Here is a 16,203-nt window from a genome sequence, read left to right as displayed (position 1 = left end):
GTTTCCTCTATTTTAATTCCTTGTAGTTCATAAATTGTCAAATAAAGGAACTAAAAATAGAGATAATCTATGTTTTAGTTCTTGTGTTTGGCAATTTATGGACTAAAATGTATTAAAATAGAGAGACTAAAAATGAGTCCTTAGAAACCAAACACCTCCAGTTTTATGCTGAGCTAAAATTGTCTAACTTTGGTTAGGATTTGTTTTAAAAAACAGATATGAAGATTTATATAAATGTACTATCAACTACCAAGACATATTCAATTGTGAAAAAATGTAAGCAAACCAGTTTGATGTTTGACGGTGTGTGTTTTCTGTAAAAAAAGTAATCTAATTATAGAAGTTTATTTTAAGTTAAAATAAAACCAAACGTCTAACTCATTTTGATTGAAACCGATGGAGTTATATATAGAACAGGTTGCCGCATCACTGCCTAAACCGCCTTGCATTGCATGCCGTGGTCCATCTCATGGACGTTTCACATCGTCACGCTGTTTGCTTTCAGGCTACGACGACGAAAATCGCAATCGGTGCCTCCGTGGTAGGATTGTGTCCCAGTCGATGGGTAGGTACCAGCTCAAAGACTCACAACAAGTGTCATGAACTAGACCGCAATTTTTGAGCCGGTGGCATGTGCCAACTACACGAGGCAATATTTGTTGACTATGCATGCTGCTCTTTTAGATTAGCAATCGATATCTACGACCAAATGCAACTAGTAGCTAGTTCTAGATAAAGTAGTGTTTAGAATTCTTTTGTGTGAGGCTCATTACGTTCATACCAACTATATCCTGATGAGATCCTATTATACTCCGTCCGTTTCAATTTCATAACTATTGTTAATTTTTGTTGTGATATTATTTAGCAGATAATATACTTTAAATATAGCTTTGGATTTTTCATTTTTCGCAGATTTTTTTTATAGGACGAGCCGATCAAACGTGACACAAAAAAATCAAACGAATTATAATTTAGAACTGATGGGGTACTGTTTATTTCTTAAAAAAAATGTGAGCCGGCTTGTCGATTTGTTGGGCGTTATAACTCCTCCAAGGCTCCAAAGGGTTCTAATGATAAAGAAATACCATCTTGCAGACAGATAAAGTCTGCACCTATGTCGTTGTAAAGAAACAAAGTCTAATGAACCTATATATGGAACACTCTTGCTCATGCGTTTTCAAGGGATCATAATCAGCTACCTACTCACTTGATAACTTGGTCGCCGCGTAACATATATAGTAGAAGCTAATTAAGAGGGGCAAAAAAAAAACCACCAAATAGTTCAAGCCAAATCCAAAGTCAATAATAGATGGACCATACCACACCAGTGGATGTGGCCGTGTGTGGGGAATTGAAGGACCGGATGAACAAAGCCGGAAAGTAAGGTAGGTTACACATCAAGTTGCTTCCATACATTGTTATTGTTTAGGTGTGGATGCATGCAATGGTTTATGGGAAGGCAACATATCCAATGCACATGAACTGCTGGTGCACATAATGCACATATTAAATCAGATCCTTTGATCTAAAATCCAACGTCTCAAACACATCCCACATCTCTCTCGTGCCTTTTTTCTAAAATCCCCTTCCACCTCCCTCACTTAGTGCATGTCACTTTTCAGAAAGCTCCCTAGCAGGCTGTTCGTCTCCCTGATTAGAGGTCTCTCATCTCCCTCATTTACCTCCTAGAAACGATCACCACGGATGACCTTCGTATGTTGTTAATTTTGTAATTAATTTATGGATTTAGAATCAACGGTCTCTTTGTTGGATGACATGTATCTTACCATGTCGTCCTATACAAGACTGTGGTACATAGGTATGGTGATCGAAAATGGCGCAGTGAAAGATTTACTGAATCTGTTGCATATTATTTTTTGTTTTTGAGCTGCAGCTTCAAATCATTGGTCGAAAAGTTAGAGCATATTCAGTTTTTTATTGATATATCATATTTTATTTGAGAGGCAGAGAAAGATAGAGAGAGAACAATAGGGGATATATGTACTAGATGTTGTCAGTTTCTTTGCTCATTCTGTTGGTGCATGAAAACGCCACTATATATTCACCTACGCAATACATTCATATTCTATTGACCGGAGGAAGCAAAAAAAATCTGACACGGCTGAACCCTGCATACTCCCAGCCGTTCTGATCAAGCAGATAAACAGTCCGCCACGCAGCTTTCTAAAGAACGACATGGCAGGAAGTGGGAGAGGCGGGAGGGCATTTTAGCAAAAAGGCAGGAGAGAGAGAGGTGAGATAATTGTGAGACGCTTGATCTTAGATGAAAGGGCAGGATTTAATATGTGCATGATGTGCACCAGCAGTCTATGTGCATTGGATACGTTGCCTTATGGGAATAGCAAATTCATGTAGTTCAGTTGATTAGAGATTTAATTAATTTCTTCTAGTGGCATACCCGATCCATTCATTGGAGTGCTTGCTGCCGCTCACCGCAGTCTACCACTAGCACACAGAAGCTCTATAACAACGTTCATAGAGCTATTTTCATTGACGTTTTCAGTGCTACAAGTGCTAAGTTATTTTGGAACCACCAGTAGAAATGTTATTTTCACTGTCGGTTCTCTTAACCAACCTTCGGTGAAAATAGAATGTGGTTCTCTTAACCAACCGCCAATAGATGATATTTCTTTCAACATCTTGGCGTTTTAGGTTTGAACTGTTTTTTTTTGTGATGGGTTGGTGTGTCTTTACCTATCAAGAAAAAGAAGGTCCGTTCAAGTAAATAGAAAAATGGTTGACCTGGATTGCATTTGGCGTGAAACGGACCTGCTGGTGGGCAGTTGGATATGTCTAGCTGGGCTGGATGTTTAATTTCTCCCTCATGTAGAGCACATAAATCTCAACATGTATACTTTTTCTTTATGCACTGTTAGATGTATCCATGTATGCATATACATTGTAGTTGGTAAGGCAAAAGATGATCTGATTTGCATGTGTATGTATAATAAATCTCTAGGCAGAGGCTGGCTGGATGGATATCCGCATGTGTATTTATTTATCCCTTTGGGATTCCGAGGCTTGGAAGAGCTAGCAGAGAGATCGTTTTCTCAAAGAAACGTGAAGAATCGGTTGCCCCGATTTGAGACGCCGGAACCGGGGCAGATGCTTTCGTTGCTCGATCGAGAAAATGACTTCGTTTTTTCTTCTTTCTTTGGCCTCTCGGACACCGGCCCCACCCTCTACCCGGTCCACTTAATCTATAATCAGGGCTTGTTCGTTTTGCTCTCAATCCATGTAGATTTGGTGGGATTGGATAGATTTCAATCCCAAATAAGTCAAAATCTTTCATATTTTTTTCACAATAAGACTATTCCTTAGGTTTAAGAGACACATCTTTCAGCAATAATATGACACTATTAATGATAGTTCAGAATAGGACTAGTAGGATGATGCCAAATTTTCCCCGTACTCGACGACCCAACCCGAATGGACGGGGATGGAATGAAATTCCCTAGGGATGACGGGGTGGAGACCCAAAACCTAATAGGATTTGGGCAGGGATAAAAAAAATCTCGTGGGGTTTTGATGAGAACTCGAATTAAGAGTCATACCGTCCCCTCATGCGGTTTATGAAGGCTCGTGTCATTGTGACCCCATATAAAGATTCAAAATTCTCACTTGGTAACCTTAGTCCTCATTTCCTTCGCTTAGATGCAATTCACCCACGTGACAATCTTTGTTTTTGTGTGCATACCATAATATCTAAAGTCAATAATTGATCCCCATGGGTTCTTCGTGGGGATTGGGTCTCTAACGGGGACGGGGATGAAATCCTCCGTATAAGCGTTTCAAGGCCAAGACGGGGAATAGGTTTCGGGGATCAAGGTGGGGATGGGGAGCAGTCCCTGACCACGACACGTCTTGTTGCCAACCCTATACCAGACAGGTACTACCACCTTCACCTCCATGCATGGTTACATTGAAGACCACATGATTCAGAGGCCGATGGTTCCAGTATAGTACCCCACCTCCATTAGTTTATGCGGTCAGTCCACCACTCCACCCTATGACGCTTGAGTTTTCTTCACCTAAACAAGGTGCGACCTTAGGACTTATAGTACCATAGGCTATCCCTGCTCTAACACCCTTGACTTCAATTTGAGTGAACATGCTCCATTAGTTTCACCTTAAGAAAGCCAAGGAGTTGAGCTACACTCAATTCATGTATGCTATTGTGTTTATTTAGCTAACGTTACATAATGTAGCTTATGACCCGTTTGGAATCCCCTTGTCTGAATTTTATATAGCTCCAAACTTTAGAGCTAAAGTCTTCAAATAGATGACCTTTAGCTTTAAGCTCTAGTTTACCTTAAAACTTTAGAGCTAAAGACTTCAAATAGATGATCTAAAGTTAGCTTTAAGCACTAGTTTACCTTAAAAGTTTAGAGCTAAAGCACTAGTAAATATGTTGTGGCACATCGTTCCTAGCAGATATTATCTCAGTATTTTTTTTCTCTGGAACCGCAATTGTGCAGAGCACCATTTGCATAGACACAAGTCAGAGGGAGGGACAACAGAGTGGTTACTGTTTGAACTGAAAGTAATAAAAGGAAACATTTATTTATATATAGTTTATTTGCTCTAAATGTTTGATTACTGAACATGAACCTAAGTATAGTATATGAACTTCTAACAAAAAAAACGTGTGGGTGGGGGGGGGGGGGGGGGGTAAAAGTCGCCAAGATTGGGGGAAAACGAAAAACAACGGAGGTCCCGGCCCGGCCGCTGTATTCTTCGTTTCTTGAAAAATAAATCGTTGGGCCTGGCTGCCATGCAAAAGTCTAGAGCAAAACAACATTCTTGCTTAAAATGGATGCGTTTGGGGGACGCTAACACTAGGTTTTTTCATCTTCATGTGAATATTAGGCGGAAAAAGAATTTCATCGGGGAGCTGCATTCTAACGCTGGTATCGCTTTGACCCATACAGTTAAGGAGGATGTGGCTTTTCAGTATTTTAAAAATCTGTTAGGATCTCACTCAGCTAGGGAGCAGACGTTGAACTGGTCTTTTCTTGGTTATGAGGCTTCAGACTTGAGTGACTTAGAAACCCCCTTTTCTGAGGATGAAATAAACAAAGTTATTCGGGCAATACCTTCCCAGAAAGCTCCAGGTCCTGATGGCTACATTGGATTGTTCTATAAAAAATGCTGGAGTATTGTTAAGACAGATTTGGTCAATGCTCTCATTGGATTCTATAATCACCGCACTTATAAGCTCCATCTTGCGAATGAAGCAAATATTGTTCTCCTTCCAAAAAAGAGGGGGCACTCTGCCTTGCTGATTTCAGGCTGATTAGTTTGATAAACAGCTTAGCAAAGGTTCTAACAAAGCTACTAGCAGAAAGATTAGCACCTAGGCTTGAGCAGCTGGTGTCCAGATCGCAGAATGCCTTCATCAAAGGGAGGAGTATATGAAAGGGAATTAGGCTTACACCTATTTCCTAAATGATTTTGGTGGTTGAATTGCCCAACACAAATAATTGGACTAACTAGTTTGCTCTAGTCTATAAGTTATACAGGTGCCAAAGGTTCACACTTAGCCAATAAAAAGACCAAGAAATGGGTTTAACAAAGAGAGCAAGGGATAACCGAAGGCTGCCCTGGTCTGGCGCACCGGACTGTCCGGTGCACCAGGGGACTCCAAGCCAAACTTCGCATCTTCGGGAATTTTCAGAGGCGCTTCGATATAATTCACCGGACTGTCCGGTGCTCCAGAGGAGAGCGGCTCTGAACTTGCCAGCTTCGGATTTTCGCTCCGCTACAATTCACCGGACATGTCCGGTGCACACCAGACTGTCCGGTGAGCCAGCGGAGCAACGGTTCTCCGCGCCAACGGTCGTCTGCAACGCATTAAATGCGCGCCAGCACGCGCAGAGGAGCAGAGCACGCGCGGGTGGCACACCGGACAGTCTACAGGACTTGTCCGGTGCACCACCGGACAGCCAGGCGGGCCCACAAGTCAGAACTCCAACGGTCGGAACCCAACGGCCTGGTGATGTGGCTGGCGCACCGGACAGTGTCCGGTGGCGCACCGGACTGTCCGGTGCGCCATGCGACAGCAGCCTCCACCAAACGGCTAGTTTGGTGGTTGGGGTTATAAATACCCCCAACCACCCACATTCAAGTCATCCAAGTTTTCCACCTTCCAACCACTTACAAGAGCTAGGCATTCAATACAAGACACACCCAAGTGATCAAATCCTCTCCCAATTCCACAAAAGCACTAGGGTTAAGTGAGAGTGATTTGTTGTGTTCTTTTGAGCTCTTGCGCTTGGATTGCTTTCTTTCTCACTCTTTCTTGAGATCAAATTCACTTGTAATTGAGGCAAGAGACACCAATCGTGTGGTGATCCTTGTGGGAACTTTGTGTTCCAAGTGATTGAGAAGAAAAGCTCACTCAGTCCGAGGGACCGTTTGAGAGAGGGAAAGGGTTGAAAGAGACCCGGTCTTTGTGACCACCTCAACGGGGAGTAGGTTTGCGAGAACCGAACCTCGGTAAAACAAATCCGCGTGTCACACTCTTTATTCGCTTGCGATTTGTTTTGCACCCTCTCTCGCGGACTCGATTATATTTCTAACGCTAACCCGGCTTGTAGTTGTGATTAACCTTGTAAATTTCAGTTTCGCCCTATTCACCCCCCCTCTAGGCGACTTTCAATTGGTATCAGAGCCCGGTGCTTCATTAGAGCTTAATCGCTCGAAGTGATGTCGGGAGAACACGCCAAGAGGGAGATGGAGACCGGCGACAAGCCCATCGGCGACAAGCCCATCGGCGACAAGCCCACTACAAGCCATGGGAAGGCTTCATCGGAAGAGTCCCGCAAAAAGGGGAAAGGGAAGGAGAAGAAAGCCTCTTCCCACAAGTCGCATCGGAGTGGGGACAAGAAAAAGAAGATGAGGAAGGTGGTCTACTACGAGACCGATACTTCATCACCTTCCACCTCCGGCTCCGACGCGCCCTCCGTAACTTCTAAGCGCCATGAGCGCAAGAAGTTTAGTAAGATCCCCCTTCGCTACCCTCGCATCCCTAAACATACGCCTTTACTTTCTGTCCCATTAGGCAAACCACCAACCTTTGATGGTGAAGATTATGCTAGGTGGAGTGATTTAATGCGGTTTCACCTAACCTCACTCCACAAAAGTATATGGGATGTTGTTGAGTTTGGTGTACAGGTACCATCCGTAGGGGATGAGGATTTCGATGAGGACGAGGTGGCCCAAATCGAGCACTTCAACTCCCAAGCCACAACTATACTCCTCGCCTCTCTAAGTCGAGAGGAGTATAACAAGGTGCAAGGGTTGAAGAGCGCCAAGGAAGTTTGGGACGTACTCAAGACCGCGCACGAGGGAGATGAGCTAACCAAGATCACCAAGCGGGAGACGATCGAGGGGGAGCTCGGTCGCTTTCGGCTTCGCAAAGGGGAAGAGCCACAAGACATGTACAACCGGCTCAAAACCTTGGTGAACCAAGTGCGCAACCTCGGGAGCAAAAAGTGGGATGACCACGAGATGGTTAAGGTTATTCTTAGATCGCTTATTTTCCTTAACCCTACTCAAGTTCAATTAATTCGTGGTAATCCTAGATATACACTAATGACTCCCGAGGAAGTAATCGGGAATTTTGTGAGCTTTGAGTACATGATCAAGGGCTCAAAGAAAATCAATGAGCTAGAAGATCCCTCCACATTCGAAGCACAACCGGTCGCATTTAAGGCGACAGAGGAGAAGAAGGAGGAGTCTACACCGAGTAGACAACCAATCGACGCCTCAAAGCTCGACAACGAGGAAATGGCGCTCGTCATCAAGAGCTTCCGCCAAATCCTCAAGCAAAGGAGAGGGAAAGATTACAAGCCCCGCTCCAAGAAGGTTTGCTACAAGTGTGGTAAGCCCAGTCACTTTATAGCAAAATGTCCTATTTCTAGTGACAGTGACAGGGGCGACGACAAGAAGGGGAGAAGAAAGGAGAAGAAGAAATACTACAAGAAGAAGGGTGGCGACGCCCACGTATGCCGCGAGTGGGACTCGGACGAGAGCTCCTCCGACTCCTCCTTCGACGAGGACGTCGCCAACATCGCCATCAACAAAGGCCTTCTCTTCCCCAACATCGGCCACAAGTGCCTCATGGCAAAGTATGGCAAAAAGAAGAAGGTTAAATCCAAATCCTCCACTAGATATGAGTCCTCTAGCGATGATAATGCTAGTGATGAGGAAGATAATTTACGTACTCTTTTTGCCAACTTAAACATGCAACAAAAAGAAAAATTAAATGAATTGATTAGTGCTATCCATGAGAAGGATGATCTCTTGGACTCCCAAGAGGACTTCCTTATTAAAGAAAACAAGAAACATGTTAAAGTTAAAAATGCTTATGCTCTAGAAGTAGAAAAATGTGAAAAACTATCTAGTGAGCTAAGCACTTGCCATGAGACTATTGACAACCTTAGAAATGAAAATGCTAATTTGTTAGCTAAGGTTGATTCATATGTTTGTAATGTTTCAATTTCCAATCTTAGAGATAAAAATGATATATTGTGTGCTAAGATTGTTGAACTTAATTCCTGCAAACCCTCTACATCTACCACTGAGCATGTCACTATTTGCACTAGATGTAGAGATGTTGATATTGATGCTATTCATGATCATATGGTATTAATTAAGCAACAAAATGATCATATAGCAAAATTAGATGCAAAAATTGCCGAGCTTGAACTTGAAAATGAAAAAAAATAAATTTGCTCGTAGTATGCTTTATAGTGGGAGACGCCCTGGCATTAAGGATGGCATTGGCTTCCAAAAGGGGGACAATGTCAAACTTAATGCCCCTCCTAAGAAATTGTCCAACTTTGTTAAGGGCAAGGCTCCCATGCCTCAGGATAACGAGGGTTACATTTTATACCCTGCCGGTTATCCCAAGAGCAAAATTAGGAGAATTCATTCTAGGAAGTCTCACTCTGGCCCTAACCATGCTTTTATGTATAAGGGTGAGACATCTAGTTCTAGGCAACCAACCCATGCTAAGTTGCCTAAGAAGAAAACTCCTAGTGCATCAAATGACCATAGCATTTCATTTAAAACTTTTGATGCATCATATGTTTTAACTAACAAATCCGGCAAGGTAGTTGCCAAGTATGTCGGGGGCAAGCACAAGGGGTCAAAGACTTGTGTTTGGGTACCCAAAGTTCTTGTGTCTAATGCCAAAGGACCCAAAACCATTTGGGTACCTAAAGTCAAGAACTAAAATTGTTTTGTAGGTTTATGCATCCGGGGGCTCAAGTTGGATCATCGATAGCGGGTGCACAAACCACATGACTGGGGAGAAGAAGATGTTCTCCTCCTACGAGAAAAACCAAGATCCCCAACGAGCTATCACATTCGGGGATGGTAACCAAGGTTTGGTCAAAGGATTGGGTAAAATTGCTATATCTCCTGACCATTCTATTTCCAATGTTTTTCTTGTAGATTCATTAGATTACAATTTGCTTTCCGTTTCTCAATTATGTCAAATGGGCTACAACTGTCATTTTACTGATGTAGGTGTCACTGTCTTTAGAAGAAGTGATGATTCAATAGCATTTAAGGGAGTGTTGGAGGGTCAGCTATACTTGGTAGATTTTGATAGAGCTGAACTCGACACTTGCTTAATTGCTAAGACTAACATGGGTTGGCTCTGGCACCGCCGACTAGCCCATGTTGGGATGAAGAATCTTCATAAGCTTCTAAAGGGAGAGCACATTTTAGGATTAACAAATGTTCATTTTGAAAAAGACAGGATTTGTAGCCCATGCCAAGCAGGGAAGCAAGTTGGTGCCCATCATCCACACAAGAACATCATGACGACTGACAGGCCACTGGAGCTCCTACACATGGATCTATTCGGCCCGATAGCTTATATAAGCATCGGCGGAAGTAAGTACTGTCTAGTTATTGTGGATGATTATTTTCGCTTCACTTGGGTGTTCTTTTTGCAGGAAAAATCTCATACCCAAGAGACATTAAAGGGATTCTTGAGACGGGCTCAAAACGAGTTCGGCTTAAGGATCAAGAAAATTAGAAGCGACAACGGGACGGAGTTCAAGAACTCACAAATCGAAGGCTTTCTTGAGGAGGAGGGCATCAAGCATGAGTTCTCTTATCCCTACACGCCACAACAAAATGGTGTAGTGGAGAGGAAGAATCGAACTCTATTGGACATGGCAAGAACCATGCTTGATGAGTACAAGACTTCGGATCGGTTTTGGGCCGAGGCGGTCAACACCGCTTGCTACGCCATCAACCGATTATATCTACACTGAATCCTCAAGAAGACATCATACGAACTCCTTACCGGTAAAAAGCCAAATATTTCATATTTTAGAGTCTTTGGTAGCAAATGTTTTATTCTTGTTAAAAGAGGTAGAAAATCTAAATTTGCTCCTAAGACTGTAGAAGGCTTTTTACTAGGATATGATTCGAACACAAGGGCATATAGAGTCTTTAACAAGTCCTCGAGACTAGTTGAAGTTTCTTGTGACGTTGTGTTTGATGAGACTAACGGCTCTCAAGTAGAGCAAGTTGATCTTGACGAGATAGGTGATGAAGAGGCTCCGTGCATCGCGCTAAGGAACATGTCCATTGGGGATGTGTTTCCTAAGGAATCCGAAGAGCCTCCAAATGCACAAGATCAACCATCCTCCTCCACGCAAGCATCTCCACCAACTCAAAATAAGGATGAGGCTCAAGTTGATGAAGTAGAAGATCAAAGAGATGAGCCACCTCAAGATGACGGCAATAATCAAGGGGGAGATGCAAATGATCAAGACAAGGAGGATGAAGAACCAAGGCAGCCACACCCAAGAGTCCACCAAGCAATCCAACAAGATCACCCCGTCGACACCATCCTCGGCGACATTCATAAGGGGGTAACCACTAGATCTCGTGTTGCACATTTTTGTGAGCATTACTCTTTTGTTTCCTCTATTGAGCCACACAGGGTAGAGGAAGCACTACAAGATTCAGATTGGGTGGTGGCGATGCAAGAGGAGCTCAACAACTTCACTAGGAACGAGGTATGGCATTTGGTTCCATGTCCTAATCAAAATGTTGTAGGAACCAAATGGGTCTTCCACAACAAGCAAGACGAGCATGGTGTGGTGACAAGGAACAAAGCCCGACTTGTGGCCAAGGGATATTCACAAGTCGAAGGTTTGGATTTTGGTGAAACCTATGCACCCGTAGCTAGGCTTGAGTCAATTCATATATTATTGGCCTATGCTACTTACCATGGCTTTAAGCTTTATCAAATGGACGTGAAAAGTGCCTTCCTCAATGGACCAATCAAGGAAGAGGTCTATGTTGAGCAACCTCCCGGCTTTGAAGATAGTGAGTATCCTAACCATGTTTATAAACTCTCTAAGGCGCTCTATGGGCTCAATCAAGCCCCAAGAGCATGGTATGAATGCCTTAGAGATTTCCTTATCACTAATGGATTCAAAGTCGGAAAAGCGGATCCTACACTCTTTACCAAAACACTTGAAAATGATTTGTTTGTATGCCAAATTTATGTTGATGATATTATATTTGGGTCTACTAACGAATCTACATGTGAAGAGTTTAGTAGGATCATGACACAAAAATTCGAGATGTCAATGATGGGGGATTTGAAGTACTTCTTAGAATTTCAAGTAAAGCAACTCCAAGAGGGCACCTTCATTAGCCAAACAAAGTATACTCAAGATATCCTAAGTAAGTTTGGGATGAAGGATGCCAAACCCATCAAGACACCCATGGGCACCAATGGGCATCTCGACCTCGACACGGAAGGTAAGTCCGTGGATCAAAAGGTACACCGGTCGATGATTGGGTCCTTACTCTATTTATGTGCATCTCGACCGGATATTATGCTTTCCGTATGCATGTGTGCAAGATTCCAAGCCGACCCTAAGGAAGCTCACCTTACGGTCGTAAAACGAATCTTAAGATATTTAGTTTATACTCCTAAGTTTGGGCTTTGGTATCCTAGAGGATCCACGTTTGATTTAATTGGTTATTCGGATGTCGATTGGGCAGGGTGTAAAATTAATAGAAAGAGCACATCGGGGACTTGCCAGTTCTTGGGAAGATCCTTGGTGTCTTGGGCTTCAAAGAAGCAAAATTCCGTAGCTCTTTCTACCGCCGAAGCCGAGTACATTGCCGCAGCCATTGTTGCGCGCAACTACTTTGGATGAGGCAAACCCTTAGGGACTACGGTTACAAATTAACCAAAGTTCCTCTTCTATGTGATAATGAGAGTGCAATCCACATGGCGGATAATCCCGTTGAGCATAGCCGCACTAAACACATAGCCATTCGGTATCATTTTCTAAGGGATCACCAACAAAAGGGAGATATCGAGATTGCTTATATTAACACTAAAGATCAATTAGCCGATATCTTTACCAAGCCACTTGGTGAACAAACTTTTAACAAACTTAGGCATGAGCTAAATATTCTTGATTCTAGGAACTTCTTTTATTGATTTGCACACATAGCTCATTCATATACCTTTGATCATGTCTCCTTCATGTACTATGACTAATATGTTTTTCAAGTGAATTTCAAACCAAGTCATAGGTATATTGGAAGGGAATTGGAGTCTTCGGCGAAGACAAAGGCTTTCACTCCACTCCATAACTCATCCTTCGCCGTCGCTCCGAGCCACTTCTCCAACATTGGTATAATCTTCACTCGTATTTTACTTGCCCAAGGGGAGAAAGTAGTAACAAGGGCTGTAATGATTCCGTTTTTGGCGATTTATGCCAAAGGGGGAGAGAGCATGAGCCCAAAGCAAAAGGACCACACCACCATCAATTTCAAAAATTTTAGTCTTTCAATTGGTTTTAAAGAAGGATTTTCAAATTGGTATCTTATTTGTGATGTAATTTCAAACTAGTAAACCCTCTTCAAAATTAACATCAAAACCCTCTTGAACACTAAGAGGAGGAATTTATTGAGGGGGAGTTTTGTTTAGTCAAAGGAAAAGCATTTGAAACAGGGGGAGAAAATTTCAAATCTTGAAAATGCTTCGCAAAATCTTATTCATTTACCTTTGATTATTTGCAAAAAGAACTTTGAAAAGGATTTACAAAAGAATTTGCAAAAACAAAACAAGTGGTGTAAGCGTGGTCCAAAATGGCAAAAATCAAAGAAACAATCCATGCATATCTTATAAGTATTTATATTGGCTCAATTCTAAGTAACCTTTGCACTTACATTATGCAAATTAGTTCAATTATGCTCTTCCACATTTGCTGTGGTTTGTGTTGGCATCAATCACCAAAAAGGGAGAGATTGAAAGGGAATTAGGCTTACACCTATTTCCTAAATGATTTTGGTGGTTGAATTGCCCAACACAAATAATTGGACTAACTAGTTTGCTCTAGTCTATAAGTTATACAGGTGCCAAAGTGTCGGGGACCATAATTAGGGGTACCCTCAAGACGCCTAATTCTCAGCTGGTAACCCCCATCAGCATAAAGCTGTAAAGGCCTGATGGGTTCGATTAAGTCAGGGATCAGTCCACACGAGTGACTCGATCACGCTTCACCCGAGCCTAGCCTCGGCCAAGGGCAGCCGACCTCGAGAGACTTCCGTCTCGCCCGAGGCCCCCCTTTTTATGGCGGACACATCACCGGCTCGCCCGAGGCCTTGGCTTCGCTCAGAAGCAACCCTGACTAAATCGCCACACCGACTGACCGAGTTGCAGGAGCATTTAACGCAAAGAGTGAGTCAGACAGACAGTCAGGCCTTGCCAAAGGCGCCACGGCGAACTCCGCTCCGCCCGACCCCAGGGCTCGGCCTCGGGCTAAGACCCAGAAGACGGCGAACTCTGCTCCGCCCGACCCCAGGGCTCGGACTCGGGCTAAGACCCGGAAGACGGCGAACTCCGCTCCGCCCGACCCTAGGGCTCGGACTCGGGCTAAGACCCGGAAGACGGCGAACTCCGCTCCGCCCGACCCCAGGGCTCGGACTCGGGCTAAGACCCGGAAGACGGCGAACTCCGCTCCGCCCGACCCCAGGGCTCGGACCCGGGCTAAGACCCGGAAGACGACGAAACTCTGCCTCGCCCGACCCCAGGGCTCGGGCTCCGCCCTGGCCTCAGCCAAACGACCTCCGCCTCGCCCGACCCCATGGCTCGGACTCGGCCTCGGCAACAGAAGACAGACTCAACCTCGGCTTCGGAGGAGCCCCCACGTCACCCCGCCTAGGGCACAGACCCGCCACGTCAACAGGAAGCGTCATGATCGTCCTACCCCGAATCGACTCGGGTCACGGAGAACAAGACCGGCGTCCCATCCGGCCAGCTCCGCCGGATGGGCAATGATGGCGCTCCACAAGTTCTGTGACGACGGCGGCCCCCAGCTCTCTTACGGAAGCAGGGCGACGTCAGCAAGGACCCGACCGCTCCAACAGCTGTCCCTCCGCCAGGCTCCGTCGCACCTCCGACAGCCACGACATCACGCCAGCAAGGTGCCAAGACCTCTCCGGCTGCCACATTGGCATGTACCTAGGGCGCTAGCTCTCCCTCCGCTAGACACGTAGCACTCTGCTACACCCCCCATTGTACACCTGGATCCTCTCCTTACGACTATAAAAGGGAGGACCAGGGCCTTCTTAGAGAAGGTTGGCCGCGCGGGACCGAGGACGGGACAGGCCCTCTCTTGGGGCCGCTCGCTTCCCTCACCCGTGTGGACGCTTGTAACCCCCCTACTGCAAGCGCACCCGACCTGGGCGCGGGACGAACACGAAGGCCGCGGGACTTCCACCTCTCTCACGCTCGACTCCGGCCACCTCGCCTCTCCCCCCTTCGCGCTCGCCCACGCGCTCGACCCATCTGGGCTGGGGCACGCAGCACACTCACTCGTCGGCTTTGGGACCCCCCCTGTCTCGAAACGCCGACAGTTGGCGCGCCAGGTAGGGGTCTGCTGCGTGATGACGAACAGCTCCCCGTCAAGCTCCAGATGGGCAATCTCCAGCAACCTCTCCGGCCCGGGGCAGTGCTTCGTTTCGGGACTCTTGAGTTCATGTCCTTCGACGGCAGCTACGACATGATACTTCTTCCACCGTCGCGCGACAACGACAATGGCGGCCGACAACCCGCTCGCCGGCGGCGGAATCGACGACACCTTCCCCGCGTGGTGGAAGAACAACATTCGAGCTCGCTCCGTTCTCTCCCCCGTCAATAGAGGAGGAGGCGGGGCCATCAAGGCCAAGCGGGAGGCCGCGCTTCGTTGGCCGTCGAGCGAATCGACGCTCCCGACGCCCCGACGGAAGGCACGCCGGACGTCGACCTCGCGTTCAAGACGAAGGCAAGCGCCGTCCCCCCGCGACACGCTGACCCCGAGCAAGAAGACGACGCCGGCGCGCTCGCGGAAAGCCTGCAGGACGTCGCCCTCGTACCTGAGATGACGGTGCAACCAGTCCCCGATGCGGCTACGTCGCTCCTCGTCGACCAAAAGGTACCGACTAACTCCCATCTTACGTCATTTCGACTCGGCCTCAACCCGCCAAACGACCTCGCTTTGGCGGGCGCTCTCATTGAGGCGAGTGCAACCCCACTGGGGTTTCGTATACGGTCGCCTTGGGACCGGCTGACGGACGTCTCGACCTACGGGCCCTCTGGGTCCGAGGAAGATGACAACCCCAGCGTCTGTTGGGATTTCTCCGGACTTGGCAACCCCAGTGCCATGCGGGACTTCATGACCGCATGTGACTACTGCCTATCCGACTGTTCCGACGGAAGCCGCAGCCTTGGCGATGAGAGCTGCGGCCCAAGCCGCGAATGTTTCCACATCGAGCTAGGGGATCCCTCCGAAGGCAACCGTCTCGGCATGCCGGAGGACGGTGATCTTCCTAGGCCGGTGCCTCGCGCCGACATCCCACGGGAGCTAGCTGTGGTCCCCGCTCCGGCGGGGGGTTACGACCCACAACTCGAGCAAGTCCGCGAGGCGCAGGCCAGGCTCAACGAGGGAACAGGAGCGCTTGAGCCGATCCGTCGGGACGTCGGGCAGGTATGGGCGGACCAACCCCTGGCCGAAGAAATACGTCACCTGCCCCAAGGTCTCCAGCACCGCGTCGCCAACGATGTCAGGGTCAGGCCATCGCCCGCATCCAGCGGGGTTCGTCAGAACCTGGCAGCCGCAGCGATGCTCCTCCGCGCGATGC

The sequence above is a fragment of the Zea mays genome, chromosome 1 (genome assembly GCF_902167145.1).
Source record: "Zea mays cultivar B73 chromosome 1, Zm-B73-REFERENCE-NAM-5.0, whole genome shotgun sequence".
Taxonomy (NCBI): domain Eukaryota; kingdom Viridiplantae; phylum Streptophyta; class Magnoliopsida; order Poales; family Poaceae; genus Zea; species Zea mays.
The sequence above is the reverse complement of the archived record's forward strand: the minus strand, read 5'-3'. Positions refer to the sequence as shown.